A 25511-nucleotide genomic window follows, 5' to 3' on the forward strand; every position below is an offset into this window, starting at 1 on the left:
TTCAAGTTCAAGTTTATTATCATCTGACTGAACATATACAACCAGACGAAACAGCATTTCTCTGGAACACAGTGCATATGCATGCACACACACAATATAAAGTGCATAATAAACATATCTATGTATATATATAACCATATAACCATTTACGAAGCGGAAACAGGCCATGTTGGCCTTTCGAGTCCGCACCGGTTCACTGAATTTGTGCGCCCTCTAATGGTCCCGTTCTTCTTCTTCTTAACCAAGGTTCCATACACCTTCCGTACATCTTACCTGTAATTCAGCTCCTTTATATAAAAAAAGTTAGACAGAGTTTAATTAAACAACAGGTCTTAGATAACTTGCTCCTGTGCCTCCTTCTTGATGGTCGTGGGTCAAAGATACTGTGTGCTGGATGGAAAAAGTCTTTCATCATTCTTTGAGCCCAACTTTTTTATATTTTTTTTATTTTTCACACTATGAACCATAGTGACCAAAATACACACAAACATTTCCCTCTTGAATATACACAGTGTCATTTTCTCCCCTTTTCCCCCTCCCTCCTTCATCCCCCCTCCCCATCCACTCAACCTTCAACCTATATGATACATTAAACCCATTAAACAATGTCATCACACAATGAAAATAAACAAGAAATTTGTGTCTTCTACTTTTACATACTGGATCAGTTCATTTTGTCTTCTTCTCCATCTGTCATTTTAGGGGGTGGAGGTTCCTACTTGAAGCAACCAATCAATGTCGTCAATAGAGGAAAGGAGAACCCAGTAATCTTCTCGGCCATTGCGATGATCCTCTGTATTGACTTCCAGTCTGATGCTTTGCAGCTACCATACCATGCAGACAGACAGGACACTCAACTGCATTCCTATAAAATATTGCCAAGGTAGGTGCCGGTAACCTTGCCCTCCTCAACCTCTTTAGGAAGGGTAGGCACTGATGTGCCTTCCTGACTAATGGGAGGTGTTGTGGGTCCAGCATAGGTCATCCTTTACATGCACACAAAGGAACTTTGTGTCAAACTGTGAGATTGTTCAATTTATTCAGAGTTTCCTTAACATCACTCAGATATCGATTGAAAGGAAGGGTTCTTGAGAACCCCAAAGCATGTTCTATTTTTACTTCATAGCCTGAGGAACTACCCTGGGAATGAACATTGGCTGTTTATGACAGAATGATGTCATTATTACAATGACTGTCATTCACAGAGCGCTTCCACATATGCGTGGGGCAGGTTCTGGCCTGCATTTCCTGGTATGGTTCCCTGGCGTGGGGCAGGTTCCCTGGCGTGGGGCAGGTTCCCTGGCGTGGGGCAGGTTCCCTGGCGTGGGGCAGGTTTCCTGGCGTGGGGCAGGTTCCCTGGTGTGGGGCAGGTTCTGGCTTGCATTCCCTGGGTTGGTTCCCTGGCGTGGGGCAGGTTCGCTGGCGTGGGGCAGGTTCCCTGGCGTGGGGCAGGTTCTGGCCTGCATTCTCTGGTATGGACATACATTAACTTTTTATCATCTGATTAATGTGACCAAAATGCAAGCAGCAGGCTGATGTCAGGAAAGTGGATCATATTCAATTAATTACAGGTTTCAGAACCATCACAGATTACAATGAGAAGTTAAAGCAATTTATGTGAAGGAATTGAGAAGAATAAAGTGTGCAAATTTAACATTTTTTTTTGTTTTATTTCCACTTTCACTTCAATGTGGGTCAATCCTCACAGACCATGTTAAACAATGACATCGTTTTCCCTTTCAGATGTATGTAGAGAATCTTGCCCCTGATTATATCTTTGTTATTGGTGGGACCTTGCTGTGTGTGAACTGATTTTCTTTTCCTTGATTGTTCCATTGATTATATGTCATGCAAGCTTCATTGAGAAATCTCTCTCTCCTGATCTTGTGAAAGTCACTGCTTAACTGGATTGAAAAAAGAAAGTCTGAAAATGCTGTGATTTTAGTTAATGCATAAAAAGAGAAACTCAGCCAGTCCTGTGGCGTGTGTAGGAGGCAAAGACATACAACCCACATTGACTGTGCCAAAGTTATATTTTCAAGATTCAATTTTTGTTATAGAAACAAAACTGTCATATTACATGAAATTTCTTTTTGCCTACTGCAAGGCAGACAGGTTCGCCACCAGCAGGAATTGCCTAAGTGCCTCTTACAGTCAGAGAGATAGAGAGAGGAGCAAGAGAGATTCCCCAGAGTCACCGAGTGTCCATAGATTCGCCTCCAGCACTTCCGCAGCAGCCCCCGCAGCCACACAGAGTCAACTCCAAACCATTGGGAACCTGAGCTCCAGATCCAAACCCCTAATAAGGTCAGGGACACTTCAGCGCCCTGGGCACCTCCTCGCATCCTGGTTCCAATCCCTGGCACCCCTCCTGCCAGTCTTCAGCAGTCAGCAGCCCGGCACGAGCCTCCTGATAGCAGTCTCCAGCAGCCCACAGCTTCCGCAGCTTCCTTACCTCAAGTTGCCAGCAGCCCACCGCATGCGCTGGTCCATCAGCCGCAGTGTCCCCTCACTGGTCACCGTCCCCGCGGGTCGTCTCCTCCACTTCTCCCTCTCAGATGGAGGGAGGGGGTGGTAAGTGGTCTTCCCATTTGGAAACATTTACATTTTAGCTATGGCCCTTTTTGCCTGAGAATCATTCTTGATTGTACATTGTATAATGTACATGTGCACAGAGATTCTTACTTGCTGCAGCTGAACAACCATTTCATTCGTAAAACCACCATAATTGCATTAAATGAAATCGTATAATACAAAAGATCATGACATCTAATCTTACGTGTCGTGGTGTATGTGAATGTGGCTGATTAGACCAATTTGGACTCATAAATTTATTTTGCACAAACATCCAATGTGTAAAGTTACTGCAGTATCTGTGGTACTTGATTTTCGAGTCCCTGATATCCTCATTTGACCTAGGGATAAATTCTGTTTGATAATTATTCTTGAAAGCACCGTCCCGTGTTTTACCAAAGAGCAAATGTATTCACAAGTTGCAATTGTAATGAACAGACTGGACACTTTATTTAAATCTATAAGAAATGTAAAATCAAATTGTACGTCAAAAACAGAAATAAAGACCATTTAATCTTCAACCAGCACCATTTTTCCCCATAGTGTAATTTCTTATACAGAACCTAGAACAGTACATCACAGGAACAGACCCTTTCATCTATGTGTCTATGCTGAACATGATGTCCAAATTAAACTAAAAATTCTGCTGTTTGCATATAACACTAGTCATCGAAGAACACTTTTGAGAGTATTTTATGGATTTTAGGCTGCTGATCACGAAAATTAACTTCCTTTTTTTTAGATATGATCTATGTTTTGTGATTCCTTGTCATATTTTAAGTCTGCTAGTAAATTGCCCTCAAATTATAATTCATATCCCCCCCCCCCCTACTTTTCCCAGCATGGTAGCCTCTGAAGTTCTGCCTCTGTTTCTAGTTCTTCCACTTCTCCAGAAAGCCTGTTCCAGGCACCCACCACTCTCTATGAAACAAAACCTTCCCTCCCTCATCTTCAGCCCATTGCCTCCAGTTTGTTACATTTTCCCCCTCTGGAAAAAATATTCTGATTTCAATGCTTCTCATAATTTTTATTACCTTCTCTTCGATCGCCCTTCACCCCCTGACACTGCAGAGAACACCTCCCAAGTTTGTCCAGCCTCACACCTCTAATCCTGGTCAATCTCTTCTGCACTCTCCCCCAAACGTCTGCATTCTTCCTGTAATGGAGCAATCAGAATTCGACACAGTAAGTGCAGCCTAACCTTTATATAGAGCAGCAACTTGACTTCCTTACTTTTTTACTTAGAACTCTTCATTGCTGTAGACACACATTATGTTACTTAGAATGCAGGTGATTGCCCTGAAATTATAATAAAGAACGGCCTGAGAATTTAGTAAAAATGTTTGGTTTTCAGGCAGTCTTAAAATCTTAAATTTGACACCCGTTTCTGAGGACACCTGATTGATGGAGGCATTTAGGTTGACCTGCCTTACTTTGGCATATCCAGCAGATTTACAGTTCAAGGTAAAAATCCAAACTGAGAACTCTGGCACAGAAACTTCACCATAGTTAATCAGTTTCCCTATTATATTAAGTACAACTGCAGGAACATTTGGAACAGATATTTTCCAATTTTTACAGCATTGCCAATAACATAATTTAAAAGGTTCTTTTTGATGCATCTCATGGCATTTTACACACGTTAGAACCATAGAAAACTACAGCACAAAAACAGGCCCATCTCGTCTTGCAAACAATTATTCTGCATACTCCTAATGGCCAGACCATAGCCCTCCATTCCCCTCCCATCCATATACCTATCCAATTTTTTCTTAAAAATGTCAAAATCGAACCTGCATTTAACTAACAAAAATAAAGTGATCAATAGAGGATACAAAAGTTCGGTCAAAGAGAAATGTTGAGGAGTATAGAATGGAGATATAATGATTTAACTATATAACAATTACAGTACGGAAACAGGCCATCTCGGCCCCTCTAGTCCGCATTGATCTAAATGATCTCCCCTAGTCCCACCTACCCGTACCCTGTCCACCACCCTCCAATCCCCTCCCATCCATGCACTCATCCAACCTTCTCTTAAATGGCAAAATTGACCCTGGCGCAACCACCTCTTCCAGAAGGTCATTCCACTCAGCCACCACTTTCTGAGCGAAGAAGCCCCCTCTCATGATACTTCTAAACTTCTGTCCCCTAACCCTTATCTTAGGACCCCCTCGTTCCAATCTCACCTCCCCTCAAGGGGAAGTCTTTATGGAGGTAATCCAAAATCTGAGGCAAAAGCTACTGAAGAATATATTGTATAAAATGTAGCAATCTCAATGTCCAGAAATAGAGGAGAGCAGAGGCTCGGGGAGCTTACAGAGATTGGAGATAGACAGTGTGTCAGAGAAATTTAATAACGGGGTGAGAATTTTAAATGCAATATATAAAAGGGCTGGAGAAACTCAACAGGTCATGCAGCATCCACAGAACATAAAAGATAACCAACCTGGGCCCTTCGTCAAGCACCTGACCCCAGCATCTGCAGACTTCCTTGTTTAAAATTGGCATAATATTGGACTGGGTCTGAGTGAGTGCCAACAGGCAGAGATTTGATGAGTAAATGAAAATTGGGTGAGGTTTGAAACAGGAAGCAGAGAATGTGTACTGACCTCCCCCCTCTCTGTGTCTCCACCTCCCCCCCCCCCACCCCACACCCTTTAGAAGCCATCACAGCTCTAAACAATCTCCACACACTGTGGGAAACCATAATTCAAACATTTCAGAGATGAGAATGGGGGGGGTGGGGGAGGGGGCGGGGTTATAGGTTAATTGGGTGTATTAGGGCGGCATGGGTCGTGGTCTGAAAGGGCCTGTTATGGTGCTGTATGTCTAGAGTCGGCATCAGGAGAGATCTAATCGGGGCATTAGGGTAACCGTGGTGGGGAAGGGGTCACAAACAGCCATTCGAGAATTCACTCAATGGGGGGGAGGGGAGTGGGTGCCTTACCTGCCATGGACCCCCCTCCATCCGCCACGCCATCACACTTCCCACTCCCTCCAGCATTTCAGTCATTTTGGTGGCACCCGCTCTGATGGCATCACCCAGTGCAGTCCGCAACCCTGTTGTGATGCTAGTACAGCTAGGGGGGGTGGGGGGGGGGGGTCCACAATAACTCACTGGGGCCTCCCATGACGGCAAGCCTGTGTATTGCTAAATGAAAGTCTTTCCTGCACACATTTCACCTTGTTAAGTTCACATGCACATATCCTTTAATAGGAGTCAAATTTAAATTTCCGCACAGATTCCCAAAGGACAAAGATTTCAGGACCTCGTAATATTGTACCAAGCAAAATTATCTGTGTTCACAGAGCTTTGGGAATGACTGGGATGCTAAAGTTTTTATATTAAAATTAATTCACGAAGCAATGTGATTATTGGTGACTTCTGCTGCTACCAGAAAGTTCAATTTTCTCTAATTATAATTACAAAGCCGGTGAAATATAATTACTCTCCTTTTTTCTTGCGTTGGTCTCAATTGGACCTGGAAAAGGTCAGAAGTTGTTGTTGCTACATGCCTGTTTCAATTGCAGCCTCGTAAATAATGAGCTGCCACCTAAGGGAAAGGATGTTCCCTCTTGACATAAATTAAATAATTAAATACAAAGTGAAAGCACTTTTGGTGAGGAAAGTTTCCCCGCCTCCTATGGAATGGGATTGAAACATTTGCAACACAACGGTTTGTGAAGTGTAACCACCAGGTCTTCCAGCACACAGTTTTATTAAAGATTTCCAATATAAGTGCAGTAGCTTACAGACACTTGAGATTGACACCTTGTAAAATCATTCACACCAATTTTGATTGGTGTCTTACAAAACTTTTTAGTTTCCTCGTTAAAGGTTTTGATCCTTTGAAGGTTGTGGTGTATTAATTAACTTATTATCCCTTGTAAACCAGTGGGTTGGACGAACTATCCAGGAATTTGAATTCAAATGTTGGTCATCCTTCAGTTCAAAGAAGATACATTGTTGTGCAGTTCATCTGTGGACACGAAAGTGACTTTGCGGTCTCAGTCTGGAAGCGTAGAGTCTAGCACAATGGGAGCACCTGAAGTCCATTTTCGTAATAACTGTAGCTGCTGCTTTGTGACACCGTTCACGGTTTTCCATCAGTTTTTGTCTTCAGAACTGATGTGGTCTTCCTCTCTCAACCGCCGCAACTTCTAGTTCTCTTGACTGGATGCCACAGTAACGTAGGGTTTCCTTCACAGCATCTTTATTGCATGGACGACCTTGAGGTCTCCTTCAGTTCACTATCGAGCAGCTGCAAGGCATATGGTGGTCATCTAATGACGTGTCCCACCTACCTCATCTGGGCTCTGATGATCAGGAATTCAGTGCTGGTGGACTTCACGTGACCCAAGACCTCCAGGTTGGAGACACTATCTTGCCAATGGATTTCAAGGATGGAACAAAGGACAAGCATGTTGAATTTCTCCAGTTGTTTGATGTGATGTCGGTTCAGAGTCCAGGTCTCACATCAATATAGGAGAGAAGGGATGACCACAACTCTCTAGACTTTCAATTTTGTGGAGATGTGGACATTGTGTTGATTGAGCACTCTGGCATGCAGCCTCCACAGTGCCTGGCTGGCCTTGCTGATCCTGGAGTCATGAGTTGGGTTAACTGAGATGAATCTCACAACAGAAATCTGTGCATGTAGGAATTTTAAGTTTCTGATTGCTTATGTAAGGCTGGCCTTCCCAGTCATGGCTCAGATCCTGAAAAGTGAATTTGTTGCATTTTGGTGGTTTGCTTTCAGAAACACTGGAAGAAGGAAAGATTGTAACTCAAGATCTCCCAAAGGCTCAACAGCAAATGAAACATTTGGTTTTGAAATTCAATCACTGTAATGTAGGGAAAGTAGCAGCCATGTTGTGTAGCAATCTGTTAAAGACTAGGGCATCTGAAATGTTGATGAGGGATGAATTTTGAAAAAAAATAATTGATTAACCAATCACTTATCATTCTGCATTCTGGGACCTTACTGTGCAGAAACAGATGCCTTCTGCTTGAAGGCAGCGGTGAGAGTAGAACGTGGTCAGTGATGAAAAATTTGCATGGAAAGAATATGAGAAAGAACTGATGGAATTGCTGAAGGAAAGTGGAGCAGTCTTAATGGGCTTAATGACCTTTTTCTAACAATTCTCTCATCCAAGCATTCGTTAACATACAAGGCAAAGAAAATCATATTCCGAATATAGGTGATGAATTTCAGAAATAGAGGAAATGCAGCTGGATTTTCACACTGAGGATAAATCCCAAACTTCTAGGTAAAGTGCCTGGTGCCTGTGCTCGTGTTTGTTTCCCTGTTGTCTTTCTTCCCTCAACGGGTTGGATCACAAGCAGCGAAAAACTGCTGTTACTGTGTTTGGATGAGAGGTGAGTTAATAGATGTCTACAAAATTATGAGAACCATAAAGAAGGTAGACAGATAGCATTTTTTTTTCCCAGGGTGGGAGTAGCAAACACCAGAAGACATCTGTACAAAATGAAGGGAGGAAAATTCTGGGGTGACATCAGGGGTAAGTTCTTTACACTGTTGTTAGCGCCTGGAATGCATTGCCAGGAGGGGTTCTGGAGGCTGGAACTATAGAGGCATTTAAAATAGACCTAGATAGACACATGGATGAAAGAAAAGTAGAGTCTTATGAGGTAGGAAAGTTTGGTTTTGGTAGGTACATTTGGATCAGCACAACATGTGGGCTGAAGGGCCTGTACTGTGGTGTATTGTTCTATGTTTGAAGGCATCAAATAGGGAGATGGTGGCTGGATATAAAAGTAGCAATTACAGGGAAGGAGAGCCTGTTAGCATCAACGTGTTCCTAATTACTGATCTTAATTGTTCAGAATTATGTCGGTGGCAAACCCCACCTGTTTCCAAGTGACAACTGGGCATCCGGGAACTACTCCTGGACACCACAGATCAAGGAAAATGCCCAGAGATTTGAAGACGGCTCTCAGAGATGAGGAGGGACTGATTCACATGGATCAGTGGATATGTGGAATCTGTGGAATAACTTGCAAATGAACCTGTAGAGGCTGCCTCAATAAATGTATTTAAGATGCAGATAAGTAGATTTTTAAACTGTGGGGAATTAATGGATTGGGGAACAGGTGGATAGGTGGATCTGAATCTGTGTTGAGATAAACCATTATCTTATTGAATGGTGGAGCTTCTCTTTTCTGATATGCACTGAGGGTAAGCGAGATACAAACCAGAGGACATGGGGAAAGGTTTAGGGGGAACTTCTTCACACAGAGAGTAAGTAGTGGGGGTGTGGAACGAGCTTCCTGCTGAAGTGGTAAATGCGGGCTCAATTTTAATATTTAAGATGAATCTGGACAGGAATATGGATGGAGAGGTTTGGAGGGCTATGGACTGGGTGAAGGCCAATGGGACTAGGCAAACAAAATGATTCCTCACAGACTAGAGGGGCTGAGATGGCCTGTTTCTTCGCTCCAAAGAGAAAAGTTCTAGCTCTGCTAACCTTGCCTCATAAGACATATTTTTCAATGCAGGGAATATTCTGATATATCTCCTCAGCATCCTCTCCATATCTTCCACATCTTTCCTCTAATAAGGTGACCAGAACTTATTTTAAGTATGGTCTCACCACAACTCCTGAACCCAATCCTCTGATTAATGAAACCCAGCATATCATAGGTATTCTTAACTGTCCCATCAACCTACATGGTGACTTTAAGGGATCTATTGATTTGGACCCCAAGATCCCTCTGTTTTTCCACACTGCTAGTATCCTAACATTAACCATGTATTCTGCCTTCAAGTTTCACCTACCAAAATGCATCAACTCACACTTATCCAGATTAAAATACATCTGCCACTTCTCTGCCCAACTCTGCATCATGTCTCTATCCCCTTGTTACCTTCAATATTATTCATAATATCTCCAACCTGCAAATTTACTGACCCATCCCTCTACTTCTTCATCCAGTTAATTTATAATAATCTCAAAGAACAGGAGTCCCAGAACAGATCCCTGTGGAATTCCACCAATCACTGGCCTCCAAGCAGGATACTTTCCATCCACAACTACTCTCTGGTTTCTACAAGCAATACATACAGCTCTACAGTCAAAGTTCCCTGGATTCCATACCTCATGACTTTCTGACTGAGTCTCCCATGGGGGAACCTTGTCAAATGCCAAATAAAATCCAAATACCCCTCATATACTGCCCTACCTTTATCGATTTATTTTGTTACTTCCTCAAAAAGCTCAATTAGGCTCATGAGGCATGATCTACCCTCACAAAGTCACGCTGACTATCCCTAAGAACAGTGGACTGCTCTAAATGCTCATAAGTCCTGTCCATAAGAATCCTCTCCATTAGTTTTCCCATGGAATTATACATTGTACTGATGTATTTGAAAATAAATTCTCATTTATTCATTCATTCGTTCATTGGTTACTTCATTCTTCCTCTCACAAACCCCATCTAATTCTCTATTGACTCACTGGTCTATAATTCCTTGGATTCTCCCCATTACCTTTTTGTAAACAAGGGAACCACATTTGCCATTCCCCAATCGATTGTTGTCACTCTGTTTAATGTAACTTGTAAACTGCTACAAGCAAGACTTTCGTGGAATTATACTTTGTACTGATCTATTTGAAAATAAATTCTCATTTATTCATTCATTCATTCGTTAATTAATTACTTCATTCTTACTTTCTCTCAAACACCCATCTAATTCCCTATTGATCACTCTGGTTGGGTCTGTTTCAATTACTTCACACAGATACCATGGTGACCTCTCCAACCAACTCAATTCCTGAGGCATGGATTATCCAGCAGTTAGGTTTCCCACTACTATACCAGGGTTAGCAATATGAGCAATTTGCTGCAGGCCTCTCCAGTCTAGACAATTAAGGACCTTAATTGCAGGATACATCACTGTGTGGTACAGGACCTGCTCTGCCCAAGACTGCAGAAAACTGCAGAGAGTGGTGAATGCAGCTTAGACCACCACTTTCCCCTTCATTGACTCCATCAACACTTCCCATTGTTTCTTAAAAGCAGCCAACATATTAAAGGTCTCATCTCACCACAGCCACATTCTTTCCACCCCCCTTTGGGAAGAAGATTGATGAATGTGAGACCATACACCACCAAATATAGGGTCAGTTTCTTTCTTATCGTTAGCAGACTCCTGACTAAACCTCACACACCAGTAAAGTAATGTTGTCTTTTTTCTGATCTAACTGATCCATATCCATATCTGTTACTCTTTAATTTGTAAGTGTACTCTGTACCATACCTTGACGAAGGGCTCAGGCCCGAAATGTCGGTAATATATCTGTACCTCCTATGGTCGCTGCAAGACCGGCTGAGTTCCTCCAGCATCTCTGTGTTTTGACTCCAATCACACCACCTGGAGACTTTTGAGTTTCACTCTGTACCATGTTCATGCACTCTATGTTGGTTGACCAGCTTGATTGCTCTCATAATGAACTTTCTCACTGTAGCTTGACACATGCGACATTAAACTTGAATTTGAACTCAAGAAGAAAGAGAATTTGTGTATAACTGTAAATTAATGTTTATTTTCTCTGTAACAAAACTTTTTGTTACTCAAAATTTTTTATGATATTTTTTTGCGATTACATTTCTGTGAAATTGATTGAGATGACATTCTCTGCCAAAATTGAAATGTAAATTCAAGGATGTAGAAATATTAGCTCCTGCAATCTCAGCTAATCAAGCACTAACTCATGGATTAAGTCTCAAAATTGCACAGAATATATTTTGGATTTGGATGTGAGCTCACTGGCCATAAGGGATAGACTGACTGGTTAAAATGTTGAACCCAATTCTTCTCTAGAGATACTTCTTCCACTTTTGAGAGTGCCACTGGTCATGTTTTGCACTCACAACGTGCCATGAGGCACTAACCGGGAGGAAGACAACCTAACAGAGAGACAAAATATTGTCAGTGGAGAGACAATGCAATATGCTGTATATAGAGGGACACAGGTGTCCCCACACAAGAAACATTGAAGATTAGCATGCTTATGTAGAAATAGGTAGGAAGGCCACTATTGCAATTGAGATGGAGTTCACATGTAGGGAAGACAGGTCTACAGCAGATGCTATCTCTCTGCGCCCCCCCCCCCCCCCACTTGACCCGATAACTCCTGGGCACCAATGTCAGACTACTATGAATTGACTACAGCTCTACTTCTAAGACCAGAGTTCCCAGTAAACTCATCCTCAAATTGTGAATCCTTCAGTACTCTTCTCTGCAATTGGATCCTGACAGACTTCAATCAGAGAAGATATGTAGCAACATCTCCACGCGATTGCACTCAGCACTAGTGTCCTGCAAGGATACATTTACAGGCTCCTACCACTTACCGTTCTTCCTCTACAGCCATGAATTTAAAGGCAAATAAAGGTTCAAATCCAATCTCGAACTCATTGATGACACCGGAGTGGCAGGCCAAACAGCAAATAATGATGTCACAGGAAACAGAAAGCAGATTGGTCCAAGGAAACATTCTTATTCACCCTCAGCTGATCATAAATTTCAGGAGACCACATCAAAGGAGCTGAAGTGAAAGAACAGATAGCTTCAAGTTCCCAGGAGTAAAACTTCCAATGACTTGACCTGGACTTGGCAGTCAAGAAGCCACATCAGTGCCTCGACTCTCTAGAAGACTAAGGATGTTCGACATGTCCCGCTTGTCCCTCAACACAGGTGCACCATCGAAAGCAGACTTGCTGGATGCATCACAGCGTGGGATGGGAGCTGCTCTGCTCAAAATCGCAAGAAACTACAGAAGCTGATGAGTGCAGCTCAGAACATCACATAAACCTCCATCAACTCCATTTACCCCCAGTGCTGCCTCTGTAGGGCAGCCAACATACAGCAGGACCCAACACAATCTGGGCACATCCTCCTTTTATTCCTCCTATTACAGAGAATGTTCAAGAGTGTGAAATCCTGCAGCATCAGGTTTCTTGCCCACTGCCATTAGGCCCAATGAACAAAGCCCTCAACAGAATTAGATTCAGAAACAGAATTAGGTTTGTTGTCATGAACGTGTCATAAAATTTATTGTTTTAAGGCAGCAATATTGTGCAGGACAAGGTGCAAAATTACTATAGATTACAATTCTATAAATACAAGATTTGAAACAATAAAAAATACTAATGCAAAAAACAAAAAAGTGAGATATTATTCATAGGTTCATTGTCTGTTCAGAAATCTGATGGCAGAGGGGAAGAAGGTGTTTTTGTAATGTTGAATGTGTGTCTTCAGGCTCTTGTACCTCCTTCCTGATGGCAGCCATAAGAAAAGGCCATGGCTTAGCTGGTGAGTGTCCTTGATGATAGAAGTGCTCTGACACTGCCAACACCTTCTATTAATTGATCCTTTTCATTTTAACACTATGTAACTATACTCTTGTCCTGTTACTTTGCACTGTCGTATTAACATCAGTCTCCTCACAGAAGAACCCTTCTCACGGTACTAGGCATAATGTGACCATAAACTTGAAACAAACTTGAAAAATATTGCAAATTCAAAAGACTTTTAGACAGGTGCATGGAGAGGAAAGGTTGAGAGGGATTTGGGTAAATGTAGGAAAGTGGGACTTGCTTAGGAAGAAGACTTGGTTGGTGGGCTGAAGGATTTGTTTCTGGGCTGTAAGGGTCTTTGACTCTAACCAAGGAAGTGGACACGACCAATAGTTTGTGATGCTCTAGAACTTTTACAGGAAGGTTTGAGAAAAACAAAAAATAAACCTGGAAACTTGAGAAGAAAGAATTAGGAGTTAAGATTTGGGGGCTGGGCTAAAAGAGATGGGATAGGATATTGGCATGAAAGTTAAGGCTGTGAAGGTTGGGATCAAGGTGAGATAAGCTTTGTCACTCTGAATGAAATGGAAGAAGATTTTGAAGGATTGTATTTGTTGACGGATACGGAAGCATTAACCCCTTCCAGCATTGATTATACATCCCTCAAGTCAGTCTATTTGTTTTCAGATGGCCGTTGAGATTTCACCAATTTGGTGGGTCTCAAAACACATACAGACAAGACTGGGTAAAGCCAAAACATTTCCTTCGATGAAGGTAAATGTGAACAATTTGAATTTTTGTGGTAGTCTGGTAATTTCATTATTGAGATATACTACTTTTATTCCAGATTTATTCAACAATGTGTCACAAATAATTGGTAAATAACAAAGTTTTCATTTTCTATCACTTTCAAGACTAAAGAGGGTATGTAGACCTGAATTGTAATCACCAAGGAAAAGAAATAAGCCTAATGCGAAAATAATATAACCTTTTAATGACAGCGACTCTATTATAAATATTGTCTGATTCAAATTTCCTAATTACTCTTGACGTGGTCTCATTGGATCTTTCATGGACCCCGAAAATGGACTTGGCTCAGATTTAAGGGTTGCCTAATAGGGCAGCACTCCTGCAGTTGTACATTGATATGATTTGATCTCTCCAACAAACAAGTTTCTTCACAATCTGATGACAGATTATTGACGTGAATACTTTTACTGAAGTTTGTGCAATTTTGCATTGGTCCTAATTGTTTGTTTTCTCCAACAAAATCCAATTAATGAATTCAGACTCAGTCAGATCAAATGAAGCTCATTGCTAATACTAACTTCTGATTAAATACAGCAGCCAGCAGTGACCCAGGATTGCACAGGGCTCACAGGCATGTGGTTTCCTGAAAGCAAAAGAAATTCACAGGTTTGATTCATGTGGGAAACAATGTTTACTACTGGCTCCTCTGGGAGACATTAAAACCTCCTCACTTGAAGTGTAAACTCCCAGTGATATTTCAGGTATCGAGGGAAGAATGAGAGAGCGTGAAAAGGAGGCAGAATGAGGTATGGAACAGACATGCACGTGCACACATGCAAATGTACATGTGCGCGCTCACACACACACGCGTGCACGCAAGCGCTGGCTATATGACTTGTCGATTCAATATGATCCTGGCTGATCTGACCATGAACTCAGTTCCACTCACCTACGAATCCTCTTTAACTCTTAATTCCCCACCTATTCAAAAATCTATCTGTGTCTCAAGTATATTTAGCGAGGCAACCACTATTGCTTCTTTGACAGAGAATCCACAGATTCACCAGCCTCTAGGTGGTATGGTTGGCGCAGCATGTTTACAGCGCCAGCAATTGGGATCGGATGTGGGTTCGAATCCAGCACTGTCTGTAAGGAGTTTGTACGTTCTCCCCGTGTCTGCGTGGGATTTCCCCGGGGACTCCAGTTTCTTCCCACCCTTCAAAATGTACCGGGGTGTAGGTTAATGGGGTGTAAAATTGGATGGCACAGACCTGTAGGGCCGAATTGGCCTTGTTATCATGCTGTATGTCTAAATTTAAATTAATTTTTTTTAAAAACTAGTTCCTTCTTATCTCTGCTTAAATCTGCTTCTCTGAACCTTGAACTTATGTCCCCTAGTTCTTCTCTCTCCTGTGTCAGTGGAAACAACCTTCCTGTTTATACCTTATCTATTCCTTTCATAATTTGATATGTTTCTATCAGATCCCCCTCAATTACAATGGGTATCACCCTAGGTGACTCAGTCTTTCCCCATAGGATAGCCATCTTATTTCCAGAATTAATTTACATAACCTCCTCTGCACCAAGTCCGTATTTCTTTTCTCAAGTAAGGAGACAAAAACTGCATGTAGTACTTCAGGAGCGGCCTCACCAAAACCTGTACAGTTGCAGCAGAACCTCCTTCCTCTCAGATTTGTTCCCTCTTACAAATAAGGGCAACATACCACGTTCCTTCTTGATGACTTGCTGCACCTGCAAACAAATATATTGTGATTAATGTATTAGTGATCCCAAATCCCTCTCCATAATACTATGCAGCAATTTTTAACCATTTAAGAGGACTTGATTATGAATCTGAAGTCATGGGTTCAAATCCCTTCAAGGCAGCTGGGGATTCAAGTTATTAAATAATTCTCAAGTATTTTAAGGGTGGCGTGATTAACGTATTAAAGCACCAGTGACGAGAGTTCGAATCCAGCGCTGTTTGTCAGGAGTTTGTACATTCTCCTCAAATCAGCGTAGGTTTCCTCCAAGTGCTCCGATTTCCACCCTTCAAATCATACAGGAATTGTGGGTTAATTGGTGTATTTGGGTGGCACGGGCTCAAGGGATGGAAGGCCTACTACCCTGCTGTATCTCTGGATTAAAAAATTTAAATTTATGGTTTTAATAGCAGTAACCATAAAACAAGTGAATAGTCAAAAAATCCATCTGGTTCATTACTGTTCTACAGAAAAGGAAATATAGCATCTATATTTTGGTATTGAAACGTTTTTCCAGATCCAGGACTATATTGAGCAATAAATAAATAATCTGCTGGAGGAACTCAATGGGTCCAACAACATCAGTGGGAGAAAACGAATGAGTCGATGTTTTAGGCTGGAAACCTTCACCAAGGTTGACCATTCTTTATCTTCCACTGGTGTTGTTCATCCCACTGAGTTCCTCCAGTAGATAGTTTTATTGCTCCAGATTTCAGTATCTCCAGCAAGTCTACATGGCAAGCTGCCTCCCCTGTTCAAGAGTTCGTTGGAAATGGACAATAAATGCAGAGGTTGTTCGTAAATGCCCTCATCCGATGAACAAATGGGTTAAAAAATAGGCACACATTTCATTTGTGACAGCAGCACTAATCTTAGGTATATTTTGATTATTTGTGGGATTCATTTCTCTAAGTATTCTCTCAACACTTTTTCTGTCCCTATCTGAAGTAATCCATTTCAGCCAAATTATCGTCTCCTCTTGCTTCTTAATTCCTCCCTAATGAAATGAAATTTCCTTTCAATAGGTGCTTGCACAAAACCAGATTATTTCAGTCCTTTACAGTGGTTAACAATTACATTTACATATACATTTAGACATACAACATAGTAACAGGCCCTTTCGGCCCACAAGGCAGTGGCGTCCAATTGCACTCTATTGACCTACAACCCCCGGTACATCTTGAATGGTGGGAGGAAACTGGAGCATCCGTGGAAAACCCACACAGACATGGGGAGAATGTACAAATTCCTTATAGACAGCACGGAATTCGGACCCCAGTCGCTGACACTGTAGCAGTGTTGCATTAACTGCTATGCTTACTGTGTTATGTGTGTATAATAAAGAACTATATTGTCCAATAGGCAATGTACGCGGTTGATACGGAAACAAAATGGAGACTACAATGGAAGTTGAGTGCATTGTTGGTTGAAGCAGGTTGAAAAATAAAGTTGTTTCAGTGTTAAAGCCATGCAAGTTTGTTCTTCTTCAAGGAACAAACATAACAGTTTGTACATCTTTGTACAGCAAACTCCCATTATATAACAACCATTTATTTTTTTCAGAATCTTGGAATCCCTTGAAAAGACTAGAATTTTTACAAGCTTAATAACCTTGAGATAATAGCCATGGGCAGCCTTCTCAGACAATAGCGTTCTTATGGAGATTCTGAACGAGAGATGAATGGAATTTTTTGAAAAATCTGAGTCTCTATTTGCTCCACATAAAGGGCATGTCAACGACTTTCCTATCATTGAACCAGTCTAAATGCCTTTTAAACATAGTTTTATCCACTTCAACTACTTCCTCCGACAACTCATTCCATGAACTCACTTCCCACTCTATGAAAAAGTTGCCCCTCTGATCCAATTTAAATCTATATCCTTTAATTTTATACTCCCCTCCCCTGAGGTAAAGATCATGACCATTCTTACCTCTGCCCCCCACCTCCCTCCATATTCTATGATGTCACTTTTCAGCCTCTTTCACTGCAGGGAAAACTGTTTGTTTATTTTTACCTAATTGTACATAAACACAGCTCCTTCATCCCAGTTTGTCCAGTTAAATAAGAAAATCTGCTGATCCAGGAGTCTGGTGTAGCACACAAAAGTGATGGAGAAACCCAGCAGGCCATGCTACATCCATAGAAAGTAAAAGGCTTCAACCCAGCCTATTCAGTTTTTCTATCCCCAAATAACTCAAGCCCCAGCAACATACTTGTGAAACTTTGCTGCATCTTCTCCAGCTTAATTCCATCCTAATAGTATGGTGACCAGAGCTGCACTCACTATTCCAGAGATGTCCTCACCAATGTTCAAGGCTCCTTTTATTGTCACATAATAATATAAAAAAATGTATAATATACTTTATATACTCCAACCTTAGCCTGCTATGAGGCAGACAAACAGTCATCATGAACATTCCTCAATGCCCCTATCTATAAGAGAAAGAGAACCAAGAGGTTCCCTTCATGGACACTGAGTGTCCATGGATTTGCCTCTAGAACTCCCACAATCTTAGCAGCCTCACAGCCTCGTGTTCCATCCACTGGCAACCTGAGCTCCAGGTTGGAAGTTCTCATGTGGTTGTAAAATGCCTCGTCTTTTTCACTGCCTTGTCCCCACACTTTCATGGAACTAAGTTCTGGCACCCTGATGTCTCTCTGTTCTACAACACTTCCCATGGTGCAGTCATTTACTGTGCCAATCCTGTCCTGGTTCAATTTGCCAAATGGCATCACTTTGCATTTGTCTGGGTTCAATTCTACCTGATATTCCTTACATAATTATTTTGTATTATATTGTATGCATATAGGTGATTATTATGCGCTGTGTGAGAAATGTATTATGTATTTTTGTGTGCGCACTGTGGTCCAGAGAAATGCTGGTGTATGACCGCAGGCGCTGAAGGCTTCCTGATCATATCAGAGGTTTGGATCTAGAGTTCGGGTGGCCAACGGACAGAACAGAAGTCTGTGCGACTGCAGAAGCTGCGGGAGGGCTGGAAGCACATCCACGGACACTCAGTGACTCTGAAGGGGCCCTCTTTTGCTTCTCTTTCTCTTGCACTGTAAGGGGTGCCAGGTAACCCCAATGGTGACTCCTTATGGTAGGCAGAAGGCAATTTCCTGTAACATGACAATAAAAGAACCTTGATTCCTGAATATGTATAGTCAAACGATAATAACTTGAATTTGAACTTTACTTACTATCCTAGTGAATCTCGATCCTGTTGTACCTTAGATGATTTTCTTCATTATTCTCCACACCCTTAATGCTGGTGCCATCTGTAGCTTATAAATGATCCCATCATAAATATTGTAGGAGACATGTATTATATAACTCCTTTAAAAGTTTTGTAATATTCATTAAAATTACCAATAGAATCATATAAATACAAGTCCACAAATAACTTCTAGCAAGAAAATAGCAAAGAATATAAGACATGAAATAGGTATAAAAAATACTCCAAAATATTGTGCTCAGTTACGAATTCTACACCCTAATAATGTTACAATGCTTTATCTCCCAATGGTAACTGTGAATTCAACACAGTTCTAACTCAGAGCTCATTCCGACATTTGCTCACCCTCAGGTGGTCACAGCATCTTTGAAAGTTGTTAAAATGTATCCCACACTCATGACTACAAAAATCATACCCACAGTGACTCAGTTCACACAATTACCCCAACTAAATCTTTATCCTCATCTTGTCTGTTTGTAATTAAAGTTCATGAAATTGGCTCCTTCTCAGTCCTGTGTCAGTAAATTGTCATCTTCAGGGAACACCATACTGTTTAACACTTTGAATATAATCACACAAAGATATTTTAATATGGAGTTATCACCAAGAATAATTCGCTAGTGAACATTTCCAAAGACATTTTAATATTTTAATTTGAGGTACAGCACAGTAAAAGGTACTTCCACTCATAAATCCACACTGTCGAAATACACCCATGTCAGCAATTAACCTACTAACCCCATACATCTTTGGAACTTGAGCTCAAACCAGAGCACCCAGACATGGGAACAATGTACAAACTGCTTACAGATAGCAGTGGATTTGAAATCTGCTTGCTGGTTCTGCAGTTTTGTTATGTTAACTGCTATACTAATTGTGCTGCTCCATTAGGAATGTTCTGGACAGGCTGAAACCAAAGTTGATATGATAGTATGGCATCATATCATCATGCCATGGACTGTCCATGGCAATGGACAGCTGATCACCTTCAGCTCACAGCCTTCAAATTCAACTGTTGTGCTTGTTCTTTCAAGAAGAATGACTTTACATGTGTTTAACACTTAACCAATTTTATTTTTCTTGAGCTGGTTCAACCAACCTATAGTGACTTCCAGCTGACAACCAGCCATATGTCACTTCCAGCTTCTGGCAAACTGCATGCATTAAAAAACCCAATAACACAAACACAACACTATGTCTACAACAAAAGTATCTACACGGTCAGTCTCTTTCCACCAATTGCATCTGTGACTTCTGGCTTCATGAAGCTGTTCAAGTTCATTCAGGGCATTCTCAAGATTTGGCTGAATTTCAGAAATCCATGAAGAAGCTCCTGTTTATCAGCAAGTTCACGAACAGTTACCAGTAGCTGTTGATCTTGTTGCAATTTCTGTTCCAGATGTTCCTGTAACTATTTTTTTTGTCTTCTAGCTAGCATAAGAAGGCATCCTTATTTTCCAACTCGTTTTCCAGTTTGTCATTCATGCCATGCAATGATACATTGAGGTATCATTTCTCTAATGTAGTTATCCTTTCTTTCATTAGTGTCGTGTGTTTATCTTCAGTCTGTGAAGCCACCATGAAAGCTCTTTTGACCACGTCAAGCTCTTCACGTGCACGCAGGGTTGATAGTGGCTGTACCGTCCTTTCTAAAATCAGTAGCTGTGACTTTAGATACCGCCCTTTATGTTTGACGCTCACCATACAGCTCCCTTTAATTCTCTCCAGTATAGCCTGTCACTTTTAATTTCACAGGATAAATCTTGCTCTTTATGGCGAGAGTCTTGTAATTTCCATAGGTAGCAGATTTACCTGGCCTCCAGTGTTGAGCTTAAATGGAATTTACTGTCTCATTCACAGTTGCTGGAACGATCCGTTCTGTTTTGCCAGCATCATTCTGTAGTGAATCCATGAAGAATTCCTCCATTTCTTCATCCACTGTGTGCACCTTTCTCTTGGTATCTCCTGATTTGCAGCACTTTGCAAAATGATTCTTCTTCCACATTTATTGCAGGACTTTCCATAGGCAGGACACATCTTTCGAATATGTCGACTTCCGTATCTGTTGCATTTGGCATTTGAGCTGACCTATTTGTTGTTGCTCTGGGAAACTCCTGGTGCTCTGCTTCTCTGTTTTCATTGCATGCACTGTTGTGTCTATCCTGTGCAGCTCCTTAGCTTGTGCTGGTGTGGTCTCTGCTGCCCTACACATATTCACAGCTTTTTTCCAGAGTCAATTTTTTTTCAAGCAACAGTCTTTCTCCAAGTCCATGATCTGAGATCCTGCATATAGTTCTGTCTTTAATGAGTGAATTTTTCAAATCTCCAAATTTACAAGACTTGCTCAGTGTGTAAACCTCAGCTAAGTATTGGTCGAAGTTCATACCCCGTTTCCGGTCACAGGAGAAAAACCTGAATCTCTGAAACATGATGTTTTTACTTGGAACAAAATGCTCCTCAAATTTTGTCATCAGAATGTCCAACGTGAAAGCCACCTCATCAATTTGAAAACTGTTATAGATGTCCAAGGCATCTTCACCCATCTCTTGCAGAAATATAGATGCTTTCCGGTTTCCATCAGTCTCTCCATTCCACCAATTTCTAAAACAATGTCGAATGTTGTTTAAAGCATTTCCAATGATCAGCTAGATTGCTGGTAAACTGCACTGATGTGGGAGGAATGAACTTAACCAGGTTTACAAACTATTGTTTTCTCTTACTCTCTCAGACACTTCTGACACCTTGCTCTTTCAAGAAGAATGACTTCACATGGGTTTAAAACTTAACTGACTTTATTTCCCTTGAGCTGCTTCAACTGACTGAGAGCGACTTCCAACCGACAACCAACTGACCGCCAACCATATGTCACTTCCGGTTTCTGGCCAACCACGTGCATTACATGCTGGGAAATGTAGTTTTAATTTACATGCATAATAATACATGTACCAAGTGAAAAAGTATACTTGGCATGTTATGCAGCATCTCAATCTATCCATAAGAATGGTAAATAAAACACCGTACAAAATTCATAGTTACACAAAGAGATAATTTAAAATAGAGTATGGCTACATTATTTTTGAACACTTGGGGTGAGTTGCATTCTGAATTAGCGTTAAACAGGAAAGTCTGAAGATACTGAGATTGTAGTGCAATGCACAAAATGCTGATGGAACTCAGCTGTTCATGCAGCATCTACAAGAAGTAAATGGTAATCAACAATTTTGGGCTTGAGCCCATCTTCATGGTATGAGCTAAAAGCAGGCAGGTGCCTGAATGGAACATTATTTTCATGATGTGAGGTTCCTCGAGAGTCTGACAGCAGGAAAGAAACTGTCCGTGAACCTTGTAGTGCGTGATTTCACACTCGTGAATCTTCTTCCCCAAGGGGACGAGGGAGAAGAGACTGTGGCTGGGATGGGTTGAATCCCTGAATGTGCTGAGCTGCTTTTCTGAGGCAGTGGTAGGTATAGACAGAGTCGATGGAGGGGAAGGAGCGTTTTTTGTGATGATCAAAGCTCCATTCACAACTCATTTAAAAGCCATGAATTTCCAGGCAGCATGGTTCATTTTAAGCTGGCATTGGTTCATTTTAAGCTGGCATTGGTTCATTTTAAGCTGGTATTGGTTCATTTTAAGCTGGTGTTGGTTTATTTTAAGCTGGTATTGGTTCATTTTAAGCTGGTATTGGTTCATTTTAAGCTGGTATTGGTTCATTTTAAGCTGGTATTGGTTCATTTCAAGCTGGTATTGGTTCATTTCAAGCTGGTATTGGTTCATTTCAAGCTGGTATTGGTTCATTTTAAGCTGGTATTGGTTCATTTTAAGCTGGTATTGGTTCATTTCAAGCTGGTATTGGTTCATTTCAAGCTGGTATTGGTTCATTTCAAGCTGGTATTGGTTCATTTCAAGCTGGTATTGGTTCATTTTAAGCTGGTATTGGTTCATTTCAAGCTGGATGGTTCATTTTAAGCTGGTATTGGTTCATTTCAAGCTGGTATTGGTTAATTTTAAGCTGGTATTGGTTCATTTTAAGCTGGTATTGGTTCATTTTAAGCTGGTATTGGTTCATTTCAAGCTGGTATTGGTTCATTTTAAGCTGGTATTGGTTCATTTTAAGCTGGTATTGGTTCATTTTAAGCTGGTATTGGTTAGCCATAGGTTAAATGCATTCTCATTGCAGATTTAATTGCAGAGTTACCTCAGTTTGTAAACAGCGGAGTGAGAATTCAGGCGTGTTTAATTTAAAGTTTGCTCTTTTTATTTCCCTCCAGTCACTTGTGCATTGTATTCTTTAGAAATGATGACATGGAAAGTTCTGTAACCTGTGCACAACTCAGGTATATCTGATGTATCTGACTATAATTTGAAGTGCTCAATGTTCCATTTTCAATTTGAATTGTGCAAATGCTAAATGATGTCTGTCGGGGAATGTAAATAAACATCCGTCTACAATTATGGAAATGTGAAGCAAAGCAGCAGTACATTTGAAAAACCTCCACCTCAAACATTGCCGTTAATTTGGCAAACAATTAATTCCTTCTTTTGTTAATGCATGAGAGTGTTAGTGATACTGGAGCAAACCTAAGCCAAAATCAACTGCGAGCAACATTGTGTAACTTTTCTTTTAATAGAAGTCAATTCTATCTCTGCATGTTCAATCACCCATTGTAAATAACAAGGTCAGCTTCCTTCAAATGAGCTGTTCTTTCCTAGTTCAGCTCACTGCAGCTAAAATCTGCACATGCGCACACACACACACACACACACACACACACACACACACACACACACACACACACACACACACACACACACACACACACACACACACACACACACACACACACACACACACAGGCATCTTTCTGCATGTAGGCTCATAATATCGGGGAAGAATACACATGGATGAAGAGATAAAGATGGTGGCAGGAGACAGTGTTAGGGATGGGGATAGAGAATTATAGGTAGGAAGGAGGAAAAGTGGGTGTGGGGAAGAGAAAGTGGTGGGGGAACAGAGGATGTTGGAGAGAGAAAAAGTATGGGGAAAGTAGGAGAGGAAGTAGTTCACATAATCTTCTGCAAGGTAAATCATTTTTACAAATTCTCTTGAACTCTTTAGCGATATAAGAGAGAGAGTTGATAGAACATAGCACATTATGTTCTGTGTTTACAATATGTATATGACATAGCAGTTAGTACAATAGTTTTCAAACTGCCCCCAAATGCACCTCCCCAAGCTCTGTGATTGGTGAGAGATTGCTTAAGGTGGTATGTGAGTCAGAAGGGACCACTGCTGTAGTGTCAATTCCTTAAGAAAAGTTGTCATTGGCCTAATTTCCTTTGGAATCATGAAACCGTGCACATAACAAGTCAATGAGGTACGATTAAAACAGTGCTTTTCATATTTTTTCTTTCCACTCACATTCCATCTGAAGCAATCCCTTACTAATCATAGAGCACCTATGGCATTGGGATTGCTTAATGTGGAATGTGGGTTTAGGGGGGGGAAGTTTGTAATCCACTGGGTTAGTGCAACGCTATGAAAGTCCCAGCGACCCAAGTACAAATCTTGTGCTGTCTGTAAGGAGTTTTACATTCTCCCCTTGTCTACATGCTACATGGGTTTCCTCTGGGTTCTCTGGTTTTCTTCCACCCTTCGAAACTTACAAAAGTTGTAGGTTAATTAGAGATTTTGGTCAGCATGGGCTACAAGGTCACTGGAACACCTGGACAGCAAAGACGCATACATCAAGATGCTCTTTTTGACTACAGTTCAGCATTCCACACCATCATCCCCTCAAAACTGATCAGCAAACTCCAAGATCAGGGCCTCAATACCCCACTTTGGAATTAGATCATGGATTTCCTCAACACAAGACCATAATCTGTGAGGAATGGTAAGAACATCTCCTCCACAATCTCCATCAGTGCCGTTGCGCCATAGAGCTGCGTTCTTAGCCTCTGCTCTTCTCACTTTACACTTATGACTGGTGTTGTAAGTTTTTTACAGAGCAAGTGGTAGAGCCTGGCACAATAAGGATATGCAAAAATGTCTTAGATAGGCACATGGATGTAAGAAAATAGAGATTCGTGGATATGAGGCAGGAAAGGATAGAATGATGTGGAATAAGTTTGTATAGGTTGGCACAAGATTGTGGCTGAAGGGCATGCAGTAACTACAAAGTTTAAGTTTAGATTTATTTTCAGGGTACATACGGTACATGACATCATATATAACCCTGAGATTCTTTTTCCTGTTGGCCAAGCAGAATTTCTACTTATCGGTCATGAAAAAGATACATATATAAAGGAGACATGTGTAAACAAGGAGGGAGTGCAAACCAACTGTGCAATACCAAAAACAAATACTCAATAATAAATAACGTCCAAAGTCAGAGTCCTTAAATGAGTCTCTCATTGAGTTTATTGTTTGAGAGTCTGATGGTGGAGGGGTAGCAACTGTTTCCAAACCTGGTGGTGTGAGTCTTGTGGAACCTATCCTACACCCCTTTCCAGATGGAAGCAGCAAGAACAGAGCATGTATTGGGTGTTGTGGATCCTTGACATTTGTTGCTGCTGTCCGATGGCAGCGATCCATGAATATTTTCTCGAAGATGGGGAGAATTTTGCCTGCGATGTGTCCGCTACCATTTGCAGGGCTTTCCACTCAAAGGTATGGGAGCCTCCATACCAGGCTGTGATACAGCTGGTCAGCACACTTTCTACTATGCATTTGTAGGTTTGCCATGGTTTCTGATGTGCTTCCTTCATGCTGTCATTTATGTGTTGGGTCCAGGAAAGGACCTCCAAAAGAGTGACTCCCAGGAATTTTTCCCTCCTGAAAGCCACAATCAGC

At 41.3% G+C, this 25511-nt stretch overlaps 1 long non-coding RNA gene across 1 annotated transcript in view; it reads left to right on the forward strand.

Moving 5' to 3' along the window:
• Positions 1 to 708: 708 nt before the first annotated feature.
• LOC138744025 (uncharacterized) overlaps positions 709 to 25511 on the forward strand; it is a 29682-nt gene continuing 4879 nt past the window's right edge. Inside the window, exon 1 of the long non-coding RNA XR_011345206.1 lies at positions 709 to 883. This is a non-coding gene — a long non-coding RNA (uncharacterized lncRNA). The remainder of the gene's footprint in view (positions 884 to 25511) is intronic.

The sequence above is a fragment of the Narcine bancroftii genome, chromosome 10, assembly GCF_036971445.1.
Source record: "Narcine bancroftii isolate sNarBan1 chromosome 10, sNarBan1.hap1, whole genome shotgun sequence".
Lineage (NCBI taxonomy): Eukaryota > Metazoa > Chordata > Chondrichthyes > Torpediniformes > Narcinidae > Narcine > Narcine bancroftii.